General features: G+C 40.6%; 1 long non-coding RNA gene across 2 annotated transcripts in view; it reads right to left on the reverse strand.

The window, feature by feature from the left end:
* The window catches only part of LOC137321397 (uncharacterized), a 79802-nt gene extending 66701 nt beyond the window's left edge, over positions 1–13101 (reverse strand). Inside the window, exons 1-2 of one of the 2 annotated variants that reach the window (XR_010962804.1) lie at positions 13006–13101; positions 9896–9979 (exon numbers count right to left, since the gene is read on the reverse strand). This is a non-coding gene — a long non-coding RNA (uncharacterized lncRNA). Of the gene's footprint in view, positions 1–9895; positions 10004–13005 lie in introns of both variants that reach the window. The other variant, XR_010962803.1, reaches the window with a different exon arrangement.
* Between the last annotated feature and the right edge of the window lie 6266 nt (positions 13102–19367).

Here is a 19367-nt window from a genome sequence, read left to right on the forward strand (position 1 = left end):
CTTGGGCCTCAGCTATTTACAATCTATATTAATGACTTGGATGAAGGGACCAAGTGTAATGTATCCAAGTTTACAGACGGTACAAAGTTAGGGGGGAGAGTAAGCTGTGAGGAGGACATAACAAGTCTGCAAAGGGATATAGACAGGTTAAGTGAGTGGACAGGAAGGTGGCAGATGGAGTATAATGTGGGGAAATGTGAAGTTATTCACTTTGGTGGGAAGAATAGAAAAACAGACTATTTTTTAAATGGCGAGAAACTATTAAGTGTTGGTGTTCAGAGAGATTTGGGCGTCTTCATACAAGAAACACAAAAAGTTAGCTGAAGGTACAGCAAGCAATTAGGAAGGCAAATGGCATGTTGGCCCTTATTGCAGGGGGTTGGAATACAAAAGTAAGGAGGTTTTGCTACAATTGTACAGGGCTTTGGTGAGACCACACCTGGAGTACTGCGTACAGTTTTGGTCTCCTTATCTAAGGAAGGATATACTTGTTTTGGGAGGTAGTGCAACGAAGGTTCACTAGATTGAATTCTGGGATAAGAGGGCTGTCCTATGAGGAGAGATTAAGTAGAATGGGCCTATACTCTCTGGAGTTCAGAAGAATGAGAGGTTCTGAGAGGACTTGACAGGGTAGATGCTGAGAGGTTGTTTCCCCTAACTGGAGAGTCTAGAAACAGTATCAGGATAAAGGGTCAGCCATTTAAGATTGAGATGAGGAGGAATTTCTTCACTCAGAGGGTTGTGAATCTTTGGAATTCTCTACCCCAGAGGGCTGTGGATGCTGGTTCATTGAGTATATTCAAGGCTGAGATAGATAGATTTTTGGACTTTAGGGGAAATCAAGGGATATGGGGATCAGGCGGGAAAGTGCAGTTGATGCCAAAGATCAACCATGATCTTACTGAATGGCAGTGCAGGCTCAAGGAACCATATGGCCTACTCCTGCTCCTGATTCTTACGTTCTTAATGAGGGTAGATAAGGGGGAAAAAAAATCAGGAAGAAGCAAACAGGCAGCCCACAACTGGCTTGGAAATGCACTATTCACAATGGCACACAGATCCTAATGATCCTAAATACCTGCAGCTGAGTGCCCCTTTAAATTCAGTTCCCAGTCATGTCAATCAGTTTGTGAAGTCAATGAGGCCAAGCTTTACTCAGCAGGTTTGCTACGGAGATGGACTTCTGACGCAATTAAAATCATGTGGGGTCCAAATGATTTAATGAATTTGGCACCCACCTGTTTTCAGCGGGTGTGTTTCTGATCCCGAGTCAACTCGAGTTAAAATGGTGCTTAGTGGGTTTCTGCCAGGAATAGGGCAGTAGTTGGTTATTATGATTTTAAATGCTCACCCGCCCCATTAACGCTGGCTAGGTTAAAATTGGGGCCCCTGACTGATTCTGCAAATTACTTCATTGGGAAATAAAGGCCTTCTCAAAAGTGACTGTGTTGACAAATACAACGTGCTGATAAGAAAGGAGAAAGAACTTGCATTTATATAGCTTCCTTTCACGACCTCAGGATGTCCCAAAGTGCTTTACAGCCAATAAAGTTGAAACTTTATACCTGGAACTCCATACCAAACAGCACTGTGGGAGAACCTTCACCACACGGACTGCAGCGGTTCAAGGCGGTGGCTCACCACCACCTTCTCAAGGGCAATTAGGGATGGGCAATAAATGCTGGCCTTGCCAACGATGCCCACATCCCATGAACGAATAAAAAAAAAGTACCTTTAGTGTAGGCACTGTTGCAATGTAAGCAAATACAACAGCCAATTTGCATACAGCAAGGTCTCACAAACAGCAATGAGATAAATGACCAAGTAATTTGCTTGAGTGGTAACTCGAGTACCACAAATGCAAATAAGTGATAGCAGTCTGTGACAAAAGTAACCAGTGAAATATTCTTTGTAGACACAAAATGACTGATCCCTGTAGTCTTCATGCCGTCCTTTAAATTAAACCCAAAATGCTCTGCACAGCTTTTAACTATCAGGAGGAACTCTTCTTCTTTCTAATTTCAAGCTAGCAACCACTACTCTTGGTGCTAAACTTGGTGACGAGCAGAGAAATTTGAGTTAGTAGCAGCAAGTGTCATTACATCCAGAAATTGACTTCTCCCCTGTCTCCAAAATCTTTGCCCCAATTTTCTTTGCTGGAGTACACTTATTGAGGTCACTTAAGGCCTTTGTTGTGCTGCCCTCTGCTGGGCTGTACTAAAAGACTCCAATCATTACTTTCCCTCACTTTAAATGGAGTAGAAATAGCAGCAGTGCAGCAACTGCTACACAGCATGCAGAATGAGCAGCATGGCAGATGTTTGTATTTAATGTTCAGACCTGGAAGGTACAAGGCTGAAAGGGAGAACACACTGTATACAACACTGGCAGGCTCTGGCACCAGTCACCTATGAGATAGGAACATACGAACAGCAGTAGGCCATTTAGCCCCTCAAGCCTGTTCCGCCATACAATGAGATCATGGCTGATCTGTGACCTAACTCCATATACCCGCCTTAGTCCCATCCCAGATCATGTCTCCTGCCTCATTACCAACTACCTAAATGTGACAGCAGAACACTGCATGCAACATCTAAGGGAGATGGTTACAGAATTGTGCCACCTTGTGAGACCTGAGCTGGACAGGCAAAACATTGTTGCCCAGCTCTATCTGTGGTTCTAAAAGTTGCTACAGCCCGAACTCTTATGCATCAGGGTCATTCCAGGCTGGCATGGAAGCTGATCTTTGGTCCACCATGTACCTTCCAGGTCTGAACATTAAATACAGCATCACTGAGACTGTGCTAAGGCACACACCCCGTTGTATGCAGTTTGATAACTGGAAAGGAAAATGGGCGGGTGTATAACGGTGTATTAACACCAAAAATTAAAATTATCCTTTATCAGCAGCAGCCATCCAGACAAGACTTCTTTGAATTTTCTCATTTCCTATGGAATATAGGGAATCATTTTGTGCAAATATAGCCATCAGGCTATGCTGTGCCCTACAGAAATAGAAACAGCTATCACTCAGTCAATGAGCAGATGAAATGTAATGTCAATCGGAGCATCCTCTACACTAATACTAGGTACTCTGTGAGCTGTTACAGTCCAACACTCAAAATCTGTTCCACTGAGATGGCAAGCTGGATGATGGGCTACTGGGTCAGCATTTATTGCCTATGCCTAGTTGTCCTGAGAAAATGGTGGTGGGCCTTACTTGCTGGGCCACTTCAGAGGACAGTCAAGAGTCAAGATGGGTAATTGTGACTTTAGGCGCTGGTGTAATCAGATCAGCCGACCGTTTTACATCTCTCCCGATTTTCATTTCCATGGACTTCAATCGGGAGAGATGAAAATCAAGAGAGATGTATAACGGGCAGCTGATCTGATATCGCCCACGTCAAAATTACCCTCCAACCACATTGGTGTGGGACTGGAGTCAAATATAGGCCAGACCAGGTAGCGACAGCTGGTTTCCTTCCCTAAACGACGTTAGTGAACGAACCAGTTGGGCTTTTTACAACAATACAACTGATTTATTTTTATTTCCAGATTTTTTTTAAATTTTAAACTGAATTCAAAATTCTCAAATTGCCATGGTGGGATTTAAACTCATGTTCTCTGGATTATTAGTCCAGGCCTTTGGATTACCAATCTAGTAACATAGCCACCACACTACAGTTCCCAAGTGGATGGACAGCTTACTTTGGTTAAGTCCACTCCTCAAAAATTACTTTCAGCATTGATAATACACCAGATAACATGCTTGCTAAAAAGTATGGAACTGTACCCCTGCTTTCAACCAAACTGAATTTCGGCAGTGAACAGCCACCAGCTCCACCCATAAACACTCCAGAAGCATTGAAGATTAGACAGGCTGAACAGCGATACAGCAAATCCAGAAGAAAGTAGGGGATATAAAAGTTACTACAGCATTAGTGATAACCAGTACTAATTGTAATAATTTAACGATTATTTATGCATAGTCATATTCTTGCAGTTGAGCTGGATAGGGGAATCAGATGACGACAGTGTGAAATTTGAATCACAGATGACCTGCCTCTTGGCAAGGGACTGCTGTGCTAGATTACTTGGATAATTTAAGTTGTTGCAACAATATTAAGAATATATTGACATGCAGGAAGGGCTGGACTACAGGGGCTAAATCTGATAGGGGTGCAAATTCTTGAATGAGCTCTTGGAACTGGAGTAGGGTTTAAATTCAATGTAGAGAAGCCTGCTAAAGCAGAGCGCCATTATCAGTCATTGAACTGACTTTTGCATTTGTCTGAGAGTCAGCCCTGCTGTTAATTCTTCCTATTTTTTTTAAACTACTGTTATTATTATCTGTACGAAACATTCCTAAAAATGGAACATGTAGAACCAATAGGTAAAGTACCAATTAGACCAATTAAGGGGTGGACCTGCCTGAAACTGGTCAACAATTCACCTTGCATATAAAAGACCAATGTAATACAGATGCTCTATAAATCACAATTGAAAGTAGAAATCAAAAAGCAAAATATTTATATAAACCTGAAGAGCAACGCACAGTGCATCTGCATAATGTTCCTCAGTCTGCTATTTTTAACCTATGGAAATTATATCTGTTTCTTTAAATTTAGCTGATAATTTAAACTAACAGCAAGATTTAAGGCCCAATTTTAATCTGACCCTCCCCACGGGAATGAGGTGGGATTGGTTCGATTAACCGTTCTACACCCTACTGGAGTTTACTCTACGTTGACTTCAATGGGGAGTAACATCAGACTGGGTGTAAAACGGGTGTCCGAACCAAACCCGCCCTGTTCCCAACGCGTGGTTTAGGTTAAATCAAGGCTTTGATGTAGCGCTCTATTGCTTTCAAAGACCAGGATTATATAGAATGTACAGCCAAGAAACAGGCCATTTGGCCCAGCTGGTATATGCCAGTGTTTATACTCCACACAAGCCTCCTCTGACTTTAATTATCTCTTCCCACCCTGCCCCTATATCACACCATTCCCTTCTCCCTCATGTATGTATCAAGCCTCCCCTTACATAAATCAATGTTATCTGCTTCAACCATGTCAAGTTTCACACTCTCACTACTCTCTGTGAGCAGTCATTCCAGTAGCTAAAATTAATTTCCAGACAAGGGTTGCTGTTTGTTTGCTGAGCACATTACCAAAACTGGGTACTGTGGTGTAGTTATGTTACTGGGCTAGTAATCCAGAGACCTGGGCTAATGATCCAGAGAACGTGAGTTCAAATACCACCAAGGCAGTTTAAGAATTTGAATTCAGTTTTTAAACATCTGGTACTTGTTTCATCTTTTAGGCAGGGAGACTACCTATGGGGACAGGGAGAACCTTTGCATAATCTTCCCTCAGGAAATTAAATAACTTCTTAAGAGTCACTGATAAATTGCTGGATTTTTGTTTTTGGGCAGTGAATCGGTAAAACACATCCAAGCTACAGTTTAATGGTGCCAATTTAAGTTCCTTCAGGTCGGTGCGGAACCTGAAAGTCTATCTAAGCCGTGACCATTTGTTATTCCGGTATTTCAGGAGTTTATCTGTTGTTGTAAGCAAAGAAGGTAAAGCAGCTTTTTATGGCTTGCTCTGCCATTTGTTTATTCATCATCCTGAATCTCCTCTGGGTTTCAGTGTTACAGACCACAGAACCAAATGGCTTTTTAAAAACCCCTATGAATCAAAGTGGAGTTTAAATCATATCCCATTCAGTTGTATTTGCTCCTAATTTTATGACAAAATACATTTACCAGTTTCACTGAAATTGTGGATATGGGAGTGTCGATTTCAATAACCTTCACAATTTATTTCAATCCATTTCTATATATTTTTGTGAATATTTTGATTAAACTGAAAATGCAAAGTTATCATTGGAAGAATTGGCTGTAAGACTTACTCAAACTGAAGGAACTAAATTAACATTAGGAAGAATGAATTTTAATTGTTTTTTCACCATCTGTGTAAAATATTTAAAATGTTTTACTGCAACAATACATTGAGTTACATCGAGTCTACAACACAGAAACAGGCCCAACTGATCTCTGTAGGCGTTTATGCCCAACACACGTCTCCTCCCACCCCTCTTCACCTAACCCTACCAGCATACCCTTCTATTCCTTTCTCTCTCACGTGCTTATCTACCTTCCCCTTAAATGTATCTATGCTATTTGCCTCAACTACTCCTTGTGGTAGCGCGATCCATGTTATTACCACTCTTTGGGTAAAGAGGTTTCTCCTGAATTCCCTATTGGATTTATTAGTGACTATATTATATTGATTACCTGTAGTTTTGGACTCCTCCACAAGTGGAAATATTTTCTCTATGTCTACCCTATCAAACCCTTTCATTATCTTAAAGACCTCTATCAGGTCACCCGTCAGCCTTCTCTTTTCTAGAGAAAAGAGCCCCAGCCTGTTCAGCCTTTCCAGATAAGTATATCCTCTCAGTTCTGATTTCATCATTGTGAATCATTTTTGCACCTTGTCCAATGTCCATATCCTTTTTATAATATGAAGACCAGAACTGCGAACAGTATTCCAAGTGTGGACTAACCAAAGTACTATACAAGTTTAACATAACTTCTCTATATATCAAAATTAACTGGAGATATTGATTCACTGTGAAAAAAGGAATATTTGGCATAGTTCTTACGCTGTGGTGTGTGGGGATAGATTCAGAGTATACTGGTCAATCTCCTGTTGTGGTGGACACTGAGAATCAAGACCAAGTGTAATCTTCAGGAAAAGTGGAGTTAGAGGATGGGGGATAATTGGACCAAGGCTCACAGATTAATTCAGTCCCTATTTCAAGCCATATATTCTATCCTAATTTTTGTAGTTGTGATGTATGGTGTACATCGTTGATCTCATCATTGCAGAAAAGTCTAGGCACTTAAGTCTGTACACATTTCCTGTTACATTTTTATGTTGACATTTATAATGGAAACTACCTTGCCACACTATCATTACAATCTCCTACCAGTGGTGTTTCTGCAGCAATCTGGTAACAGTGTCTCATAACAGTGTGACAAGTTTACATAGGTAGTTTTCATTATAAATGTCAACACAGGAATTTATAATGGAAAAAGATGATGGGAAATATGCACAGACTTAAGGGCCCAGATTTTCCTGTGATGACAAGAAAGGTGATGTACACTGTAAATTTATCAGGCCTGTGTGCTAATCTCACCGTAGATAACTACCTCCATATTTTCCTACATTTCTAATTAGAATATACCACAGTGAACATGGCAGCAAATTAGAAGCAACGCAGCCAATGGCCAGGACGTACTGCACAAAACATTCCACCTGTGAATCGGAGATCTCTGGACTTCATCTCAACCGTACCCTTTCAAAAAAGGATGATTTGCTAGAAAGTAGAAACAGGTCACTCCACTTTTTAAAAAATTCATTCATGGGATGTGGGCGTCGCTGGCGAGGCCGGCATTTATTGCCCATCCCTAATTGCCCTTGCAATCGTTCCTCAAAAGCCACCAGTTTAACACTCCATACACCAGATTTAGATCAAAAAATTAATTTCAAGTGACATAATCAGGCAATTCATCCTACAGTGTTCATAAAAGACATTTTTGAAGTCTGAATGCAGATAAATACAGTACGTAGATGGATTAAAGATATGGGCACGCTTCACCTACCACGCCTTGGTAAGGCTAAAAATAAATTAAACTTAGAGGGAACAATCAAAGTGTACCTATAAATGGACATGGGCTCATCAGGGGCGAGTGTACAGCCTTTCTTCTGTACAAACTCCATTCAACAAGATCACTTTTTTACTTATCTTGCACTGCCCATTCAATCTCCCAAAACTTCAATCCTTGCAGTGCCCAGCAGAGTTTTCCGGCAGTTTATGAAGAAAACTGTAAGTGATGGGGAAGTTCACTTTTCAAATATATCATCTTAGAACAGCAGCAGTTTTTATTAGTATTTAATCCATTTCAAAGTACAATACTGAATGGATTCAAATTGAAATTTAATTTAAGCACATTGGCTGGTGTTTGAGGAGTTTTCAAAATAAGGAAAAAATATTCCCTTCTCCAATGGTCCTCATTCATGTCAACAAAGTCATATCCACGGGTCCTGGCTTTTGCAGAAGGAGCTAAACAGAAAGTCACGTGAAAATTTTCTTTCTGCCAAGTGGTCAGCACTGGCAGTCATTCCTACTAGCCAGTCCCCATACGACAGTGTTCACAGGCTGTCAAACACCAATCTTTGTGGTATCAATCGCTGTGCCATTTTGGTTTGTTTTTAAATTGTGCTCACCGTTTATCTGTAGAATCATAACAATAATGAAATCATTTTTACTATATATTCTAAAAGCGGAGTCTGATCACCATGGAAATTCATTTGGAAAGGAACAGTAAAGCAACTTTGTGAAATTAATTTTAAAAATACATTTAAAGCTGCAAGGCACCCACAGAGCCTGAGAGAGAGAACACCAACTGTGGATGGAGGGAGTGATGCATGTGGGGGGTTTAAACATTGCACCAAGTACCTGGAACGAGAGAATTTTGTATCTTTACCTGGTCTGCTTTTCGTCTATTAGCAGAATGGGAATTATTGGGAGATAAACTATAATATATATAGTGTGTGTGTGTGTGTGTGTGTGTGTGTGTGTGGTAGAGCATTAAACTCCCCATCATTTCCCTTCAGCAACCCACTGCCCTGCTAACTTGTGCTTCCCATCTTGCAGGGGTTGGAGGGAAGTAGAAGAGGGGAGAGCTGGGAATCAGGGCCCAACATAACCAGCTGGAGGTGCATCAGATATGTCTCCAGTGAGAAGTGCATGACTGATACAGCTAGTGGGGATGGGCTGCATATGAATAAGGACCACGGCTGCATTGGAAACCTTTAACAATCAATGACAAATTGGGCTGGGGGGGGGTGGGTGGGCCATGAAAGGAACCAGTGGCCGATGGCACCGGCAGCCCAGAAAAGGCCAAACACTCGGAGGCAGAGACAAGTGGGGCTGACAACGGGCAAATGGCATCAAATACACCCAGCAGTGTGGAAGGGGGTGGCTGCACTGCAAGTCCCAAGTGTAGCCAACCGGGAAATATTGGGCACTCCCTAAGCTACCAGGGACAGCCAAGCACTATTTATGCAACAAATATTTATTTTAAAAATAAAATAAATTAATACAAATTTGATGCATTGAGTCTAGTGGCCCAGCAATGAATGAAGAGGAACCAAGTAGGAGAGGCAGAAACCAGGTTTTATTTTAAATTTTAACAGGCCAAATGAGAGGCTGAAGAGTCTAAAAACAGGGGGAAAATATTTTTTAAATTTAACTAGTAAAAAACTTTTAAAATGATTAGATTTAAAAAGAACATTTACCTCACCCGGAAACAAGATGGCTGACGGCAGCTCTGAAATTTCTCAGGAAGTGAGGGTCTGAAAATTTTCGCAGGCTGTGTGCAAACCACTCAGTAGCCAGACTGTGTAACAAGTTTACATAGGCAAATCCCATATTAAATATAGACATAGGAAATTAAAATGGGAAGAAGTTGACACAAAATGTATCACAAAAACATGACAACAGGAAATCAAGTGGTGCAGACTGGAAGTGCACACAGACAAAAGAATTTTAATATATTATAGATACGTATTTTCAGAAAAAAGCATATTGTCTTAAACAGTCCTCCTGCTAGGATAGGAACCTGGTTCCTGCAAAAAGTAAAAAAATGTTATTTTTTTAATTTAAAAATGTTTTTTTTGAAAGTCCAAAAACTATTAAAATCAGGAGTAATCAGACTCCACATTTTTAAAAGTTTTTTTTTAGTGCCAGAGAGGTTGTTTGGCAGTCATTAAGGCTTACCCTGTTGTTAAACCTTAGTTTAGACTTAAAAAACTAAACATACCTGTTCTGTGGCGAGATTCGTTCGTTTCCAGTTGGGCAGGAGAGCAAGTTGGCGCTAGTCCATTGATTCCAGCCAGCGATATCCCTTTAAGGTAAAGCTGTCACATCACTAGAGAACCAGGAAGAACAAGTTCCAGATTTCTGTGTTTAACTGCGCATGTGCAGTCGCCGGAACTTGCTCTTCAATTTCGCCACTAATAACGGTGAGCAGTTAGGTTTACTATTATTTTAAAAGCAAATCCTGGGCCATTGAAGCAGACATGTAACTATAAACGTACATATGTAAATATTAGCATACAAGCGCTTGAGGTGTTCCTTTGTGGCCCATATAGAAACTCTGAGGGTTAATTCTGCTGTTAAGAACATAAGAACATAAGAAATTGGAGCAGGAGTAGGCCAATCGGCCCCTCGAGCCTGCTCCGCCATTTAATAAGATCATGGCTGATCTGATCCCAACCACAAATCTAAAGAACACAAGAAGCCGGAGCAGGACCCGGCCACATAGCCCCTGGGCCCTCTCCGCCACCCACAGGGCATTGACCGATCCGAACTCAGCTTCATGTCCAATTTCCTGCCCGCTCCCCATAACCCCTAATTCCCTTTACTTCGAGGAAACTGTCTATTTCTGTTTTAAATTTATCTAATGATGTAGCTTCCACAGCTTCCTGGGGCAGCATATTCCACAGACCTACCACCCTCTGAGTGAAGAAGTTTCTCCTCATCTCAGTTTTGAAAGAGCAGCCCCTTATTCTAAGATTATGCCCCCTAGTTCTAGTTTCACCCATCTTTGGGAACATCCTTACTGCATCCACCCGATCAAGACCCCTCACAATCTTATATGTTTCAATAAGATCGCCTCTCATTCTTCTGAACTCCAATGAGTAGAGTCCCAATCTACTCAACCTCTCCTCATATGTGCGCCCCCTCATCCCCGGGATTAACCGAGTGAACCACAAAGGAACACCTCAAGCGCTTGTATGCTAATATTTACATATGTACGTTTATAGTTACATGTCTGCTTCAATGGCCCAGGATTTGCTGTTAAAATTGTGGACAAAGAAATTACATATGAATTTATTAAGCATTCATATGCTAATACTCACACAGCAAAATTTCAAGGCCCAAATTTATACATTACTTTAAAATAACGCTATGGTGAATCCAACCTAGTTTTGGACACTGTTTCCTTCAAAATTATTAGAGATTAAAAGGCAAATGGTGTTCAGATACTCCAATCATTGAATCCAATATTTTTTAAAATCCTAATTTCCATTCTAGGTTCTTAGAAAATAGTAACAATGCTCATGTTACAACTACAACTGTAGGTGTGAATTAGTGTTAAAAAGTGTCGAATGCCAAAATCAAGTTTTTTCATTACTAAGGTGTTTGAAAATCTCATACTTGTAAAAAAAAAATCAAAAAATGATATAAATATTACCAATGTTTCAAAGCTTCTTTCAAATATAAAACATTACTGAAGTGATTACACAACAGGACTTGAAACCAATAAACTTGGAACAGATGGCCAGTGTTGCTTGGAGGCTTAGGCTTGGCAATATACTAGATGATAATGATGTTAAATGCCAAAAAGGCAAAATATTGGCAGAGGGTTGAGAAAGCACTTGCATCAATAGTTGCAGATGGTGTTACAGAACACAAAAAGTATAACTTAGCCTTTAAACAAAATACTTGGAGACATTAACAGGAAGCAAGATTGTCTGAAAATCAGCATAACCTAACAGATAAAATGGAGATGTTATTAACTTTATTTCTTTAATGTTTCCCCCTCTTTTTTTCAGCAATTTTCTCCCTTCCCCTCCCATCCTCTCATGGTTGATTTCTCTCCAGGGTATGGAGGTGCTGGTTGCCCTATATACTTCATCCAAGTTGGCATTATGCAAGTGGGAATCTTAGTAGTGAGTGTCAGCAAACTATTCAACCACAGAGGCCTCATTGAGCACCTTCATTCTGTTTTCACCCAACCTCTAGGAATGGCTGGATAGCGATCAGGAGTAGGAAACCTCCCTAATCCAGGGGTGCTGATGGTAATTGCATGGTCCCAACTAAATCAGTTGGAGGATTAAACTGGAACCTTCCTACCTTGATTAACCGAGTTACTCATTGGATAAACTCGCTGAGCAATCAGGGGAGGTTATGTTTATATCTCCTGACCTTGAAGATAAATGAATATTCTTCCTGTAATGATTGAAATTTGAATTGAATTCCAAACTAAGAGAGTAGCAGTGTACTTTGGGCAAGCTTTTCCAAAAAAATATATTTTTAAACTTGTATCAGCACAAACACCATCAACATTATTCTATTAATAAATAAAAGCACAGATAGTGCCAGAGCAAGGAGATCTGAATGGACTTTTGCCATTTAACATCTTTAAATAACAGTGTTACACTCTACATTCAACCAAGGGGAAGGAGGAATACTGTTAAAACTGATTTGTTTGGCAGTGTAATATAGAGACTGATACTACAGAATAAATATTAATACCTTAGTTTAAACCACTTTTGCACCAGCACAGATACTACCAAAGTTATGTAGATACAGCAGTAAGAATAACCAGATATCGTTGAAAATTTAAGGGCCTACTTTCCTCCCTCTCCTTCCCTCAATCAACTATAGAATCAAGAAAAATAATCTTCTTAAAATAGGTGTCAGTTTGGCTTAGTTGATACAACGCTCATCTCTGATCAAAAGGTTGTAGGCTCCAGCCCTCCCCTGGATCTGACACAAAAATCACAGCTGATGCTGCATTGCAGCACACCGAGTGAGTACTGAATTATCAGAGATGCTGTTGTTCAGATAAATTATTAAATTGAGACAATGGGGGCAAAACTGGACCTCATTGTACCCATTTTCCAAATGGAAACCAGGTGCGCAGAAGTCCAACTCAGGGGGCAACCAAAGAGCTTTGGAAACACGTCCACCGCCATTTTGTTTCAGATGTTCTAGAGACTTCCATGGCATCAGCCTAGAACAGGCGTTATGAACATGTTAATATAACTCCTTTCCGAAATTGGTACAGACCGCGCAAGCCCCGACTAGTTTCTCCAGCGGTCCCCGCTAAACGCCAGGTAAGTTTTTGTTTTTTATACTTACTTTAATGTGGAGCAGGAGTGGCTCGATCCGGACCGCCCGTCTACCCGGGGCCGACCCGAGAGCGAGCAGCGCAAGATCTGCCCTCCACAGTCAGTGGTAAACAGTCCGGGGGGAAGCGCCGTCCGCGTCCGCAGCTCACTGAACGTGTTAAAACCGAGACCCAATATCGATCGGGCCCGGGCCTCGTGATACCAACAAAATCCACCCCTCCCCAGGTTTGGTGAGTGAACATCGAAGATCCCATGAGCTATTTGCAGAAGAGGAGGGAGTTTTCCAAGTGAATGAACTAACATGCGTCCTCAAACAACACAAAAGCGATCATTTATCTCATTGCTGCACAGTGGGATCTTGTTGAGTTCAAAATTACTGTCTACATAACTATTATAGTCACTGTGCTGCACAATAATTCATAGTATGTCAGAAACTTAGATGTAATAGGGTGCTAAACAAATACAAATGTTCATTGCTTTCTTTTTATTTTGCATACTAAAACATGGATGTTTTAATCATTTGACTTTTTGAGTTCAAACTATCTGAAGGGAAAATCTAAGTTTTTTTTTGGTTTTTATGTCCAGATAGATTACCTGTTGTGAGGACAAGATAAAACTCGAACATTGAATCAGAAAATTATGAAGTTTCAAAGATAGAATAATATTGAGGTTATAACATGATACTATGCTGCTTCAAAGTGGTGTGTTTGTGGCTGTGATCTCAGGACCACAGATAAGCACAAAAGTATTTAAAAAATCAAAGATCCCACTCTAATATGATTTTGTTTTTAATCACGTACCTAAGAACTAGGCTATTGCTTTGTAAATAGCTTTTAAATGATGCTTGTAAATTTAAGATTGTTTTTCTTCCAAGAGTTACAAACTCATTGATTCCTTCTCGGAGATTTTCAAACTCTTTGATTTGAACAGAACAGCTCTTTTTTATATCCTGGGAAAGAGCTACTAGGTCCTTCTAAATTTTGAATATCCCACCATTCAAATTTTAAAAAGGAACTGTTATATACAAACTGAACCAATGACACAACATTGTTTATGTTTGAATTGTTCCTCTCTCAAAACTTGCAACATTGTGTTGGGATAGACTTGGTACACAGTTCTGGCTCAGCTGGCTGTTAAACTCCTTTGCCCAGAATTTCCACGGGGTTTCTTCTGATCTGCCATCATAACTTCAGCGGAAGATCAGTGGAAACCCTGGAGAAGCGACGTTAGTGGCTGTTTATGATGTTTCTTCGAGGTGTCCCACAATCTTCCGCCAAAGTGAAGGCTGGAGACTGCGGAGCCTCGTGGACATTCTACTCCGTTTATGTATTCGAACTGGATTTAAAGAGACAACCACCAAATCAAAACTGGACAAAAATACTTCATTTTTGTCACACATGGCAACATTGCAGTAGAGTCTTCACCCAAAGTTTTTACACGCAGGGGTCTCTAGATAACGACCAAGAGCAGCAACTCCAGCTGTTTCCCTAAGACAAGGATGCCGAGGACAATGGTAGTTCCAAAGCCATTACCCCTACTGAGATCAACTAACTAGAGACCGGGCATCAAACCTGGGACCTTCCTGGTGTCTGTGCTATGGTACAATACCAGGCAGTACATTCAACCACTGAGCCACCGGCATGCTTGAGTATAAACAGAACCGTCATCAGAATTCCACACTGATAATGCGGCCTTGAGATTTTTTTACCTTGCATCTGCATTATTTTATACCATGTACTGTGGAGTTCATGGGATGGTATTAATCTGTGCTGTGTCATTATTTTTGCCTGGGGTAGGTGCAGTGCTAGACCACAACAGCAAGTGTCCTCCGTGTTGTTGAAATGTGGATACATTCACATGGAATGATTAATAATAGTAATTTAATCACTACCTATTTAGCAATCAGCAGTTGATTAGTAAGACATAAAATGACGGTTATAGGTAATTAATCATCAGCAGTTTTAAAGTTTGTCATTAACCTTGGCCATTTACCACAAATTATATTACCAATACATTTTTTTGAACAAATTGATTTCTGTATGAAGAATTGATATTTGAAACCACATATTATTGTTTTTTACATGCCAGCACTCAGTCATGGTGATATCAATTTTGTGATGCTTCTCTTAGTTTCTCAGTTGATCGTGGAGCCAAAAAAGAAGACACCAGTTTGCATCACTTTGATTGAGAATGCTGGCACTCCACAAAAGGATATCAGTCTGTAATACAAACATTTTTCATGCATCTGGAAAGTAAATTACATTAAAAATAATATTTTGGGCAAGAAGCTGTGTTTGACAAATTTTAACTCAAAGTTCTGGAGGGAATTGTTTGCATAGCTGGTTAGCATTACTGGCTATTTTTAGCCCTTTACACCATTTCTCCGGGGGCTTGTGGCTTTCCTGCTGGAGTTACAATGGGCGACCAGGAGAAACCCTGCAGAATCTCTTCAGTGGGGGGAGGGAGATACTGGGCTCACAAAGTTGCAAAATATTTCATTTCACTGGCATCCCCCACTTTGGTGTATGTCAAACTCACTCAAAAAAGAAATAATTATGGACAATCACAGTTTTGAATGTTAATAAAATTGAAGTCAAGTGCTGAGAATCTGTTTCCATTAAAGGCCAGCCTTTGGTTCACTAAAAATGTGTTCTCGTTTACTTTCATGATCTTTTTCCGATGCTTGTACTAGTGATCTGAAAGCTTGCCTTCAATGCAAGCTTAGAATTTCAACATTTGACTTTGGTACCCCTGCCACTCAAATTATATACAACCCCTGCAGCCGCGGCAGTAGTATATATTATCTATTGAATGCACTGCAGCAACTCACCAAGGTTATTTCAACAGCTTTTCCCATTCCCAAGACCTCAACCACCAAGAAGAACGAGAGAAGCAATATCATGGGAACATAATCATGCAAATATACAAAAAAGAAAGACAAACTCGTCCATCCAACTAATTCCATCCCATCCAGACATGGCACAGCACATGTGCATCACATTTCCAATCTCCCCTTCCTTTATAAGGTCATCAAATGCATCAATGCCACCCAACTTTGTGCTTTCTCATCATTCCCTATTCAAGTCCTTCTAATCTGGTTTCTGTCCTGCCGACTGTACCAAACTCACAGTGGTCAATGCCGCCAGCAAAGTCCCATGCGTACAAATGCAGCAGTCTATATTTGCCATTCCTCTGTGGTCCACCTCTGCAGAACTATCTCTCTGCCAACACCCTTGATTCCAAAGCTGACACTGTGCTGTCCAATTGTTTGTGTGATATCCAAGTCTGGATGAACCATAACCTGTTCCTTGGGGCTTGGTGGACGAAGGAAATGGCATAAGGCCAGTAATGCTGGGTCTCCACCCTGAAGTGCAGGAATTTCTTCTGGGGGTGAGCGCACCTGAAAGCCTGACTTCTGAAAAGGAGGCACGGCTGGCAGAATGCCATCATATGCTGGAATTCCCACTGTTCCCACCTCCTCAGCCGTGAACAAGATACTGGGTTCAGTACTGTGGAGAAACATAGCCTACAGGAATGTTACAGGCTTTAAACACCCTAAAGGAGGAAATGCTGCCCTTGTTTAATCTGCCCTCTTATTTGATTTCTACTTTAAAAAGTACTGCAAATGGACCTTCCGGCTTTCCTGAATGGTGGCTGGCCAATGCTGCATTCCCTGCACCCCCTCCCACCTAATGGATACCCAAGATTCAGCGATACTGGCACAAGCACCCAACGGGAAAATTTAAATTGCCTGACCTCAGGAACTGCAATGGGATCAGGTTTGGAGGTCGCTGATGGGACTCAATTTCCACTCTTCCATAGCTCCGGCAGTGGAGCGGAATTGTTGTATTCAACCCCAACATTTCCAAGGAAGCTAATAATCAAACAAAACATTTCAAAATATACCATTAGTGTTAATGACTTAACATTGCTGGAATAGCTGAGGTGCAACTATTGGTGAAAAACAACTTCCAGTTTTGAAGAGCAGTTTGTTCCTTATAAAAGAAATGCAACAGCAGAAGAAGCTGTATTTCCCAAGAGCTTACAAAGACAACACAAACACATAATTTGGGTGGAAATAAAATCAAAACATATAAAACTGCTCCTGAATAGAAATAGAAACTGGTACATAATAGCTAAACGAGTATGCATTTTATACCGTGTTATCTTATTTTAGAATGTTTGTTTCAGTGCAATTATAGAAGATCTCTTGAGATTAAATGCCTTCTGGCATAATAGGAAGATTTTAGATTAACAACTGCCTGCTTATCTGGGGCAGGTGGGTATAATTTCCTGACAAGTGAGTTCTGTCCTCCACTTAAAACAAACTGGTAACTTTCCGCTTGTTAAATCAAACACACACGCCAAAAAAGTCTTCCGTGGATTAAAGTATAAAATAGCTACAAATTAATTCTGACTAAACCTCCATATTTTCCCCAAAGGACACTTTCCTTGTCAATGAAGTTTATAAATAAAAGGATCACATATTCTCTGACACATATCTTTGGCATAGCATCAACATTTTTGTATCTTTGGGACAACATTGCAAAACCTTCAGCTATGTGATACCAATAAGAGTGTGACTAATGAAATATTTCATTTTGATCACATGCACCAGAGTGAATAATGTCAGGGGGTTTCTACTTTTGGGGACCAATCATAGATATAATTTCAGAATAGATACAGAGTAACATTCCCTCGACTCTGCTCCCACAAAACATCGCATTCTGAGATCCAGTAGACCATCTCAGGTAAAACCAACATGACTTTATTTTCCAAAAGTACACATAGGAACATAAAAATGTAGATGCTTGTACTCAGTCACTGGTCAATCACTGCTCAGTCAGTGACCACTGGGATATGGTGTTAACCTTTAGGTTCCAGAATATGTGAAACTCAATTTGAGGGTGTAGTAGAAATCCTAAGCAGCGTGCTTACTAATTTCTAAATACCTTCAGCTCATGACTTATATTGTTGTATACACCTCTTTTGCATCTCCAACTGGCTGATAGTTATCGGCTTTTGGCCAATTGAAGAATCATTGTTTTGAAACCCACCCCTAATCAATGTCTTTAAAATTATGAAGGGGTTTGATAGGGTAGACGTAGAGAAAATGTTTCCACTTGTCGAGGAATCCAAAACTGGGTGTCATAAATATAAGATAGTCACTAATAAATCCAATAAGAAATTCAGGAGAAACTTCTTTACCCAGAGAGTGGTTAGAATGTGGAATTTGCTTCCACATGGAGTAGTTGAGGAAAATAGCATAGATGCATTTAAGGGCAAGTTACATAAGTACATGAGGGAGAAAGGAATAGAAGGATATGCTGACAGGGTTAGATAAAGTAGGGTGGGAGGAGTCTCACGTGGAGCATAAATATCGGCATAGACCAGTTGGGGCGAATGGCCTGTTTCTGTGCTGTAAATTTTATGTAATTCTATGTAACAGGAGCATTGGAGCAGCCCCTCGAGCCTGTTCTGCCATTCAATTAGATTATGGCTGATCTGTATCTCCATCTACCTGCCTTAGCTCTGTAAGCCTTAATACCCTTGCCTAACAAAAATCTATCAATCTCAGGTTTGAGATTTTCAATTGACCTAGCCTCAACAGTTTTTTGGGGGAAAGAGTTCCAGATTTCCACTACCCTTTGTGTAAAGAATGCTTTCTGCCATCACCCCGAATGGCCTAGCTCTAATTTTAAGGTTATGCCCCCTAGTTCTGGACTCACTCACCAGAGGAAATAGTTTCTCTCTATCTTCAAAGGAATACAAGCTTAGTCGATGCAACCTGTCCTCATAATTTAATCCTTTTAGCCCCGGTATCATTCTGGTGAATCTGTGCTGCATCCCCTCCAAGGCCAATATATCCTTCCTGAGGTGCGGTGTCCAGAACTGAATGCATTACTCCAGATGGGGTCTAACCAGAGCTCTGTAACATAACTTCCACCCCTTTGTATTCAAGCCCTCGAGATAAAGGCCCAATATTCCATTAGCCTTTCTAATTATTTTTGTACCTGTTCACTAGCTTTTAGTGATTTCTGTACTTGGACCCCTAAATCTCTGCTCGTCCACAGATCCTAGCTACTTGCCATTTAGAAAATACTCTGATCTATCTTTCTTGGGTCCTAAGTGGATGACCTCACACCTTCCCACATTGAACTCCATCTGCCACAGTTTTGCTCACTCACTTTATCAATGTCCCATTGCAACTTTCTGCTCCCCTCTACACTATTTACTGTGCCACCTAACTTAGTGTTGTCAGCAAACTAATGGGCTTATAGTTCCCTGGTCCTGCCTTGTCCGCTTTTGAAAGAAATAGTTGTCTATATCCATGTCTATTATAAAAGTCACAATTTAGTTGCAATTAATCCT

This window comes from Heptranchias perlo, chromosome 5 (genome assembly GCF_035084215.1).
Source record: "Heptranchias perlo isolate sHepPer1 chromosome 5, sHepPer1.hap1, whole genome shotgun sequence".
Lineage (NCBI taxonomy): Eukaryota > Metazoa > Chordata > Chondrichthyes > Hexanchiformes > Hexanchidae > Heptranchias > Heptranchias perlo.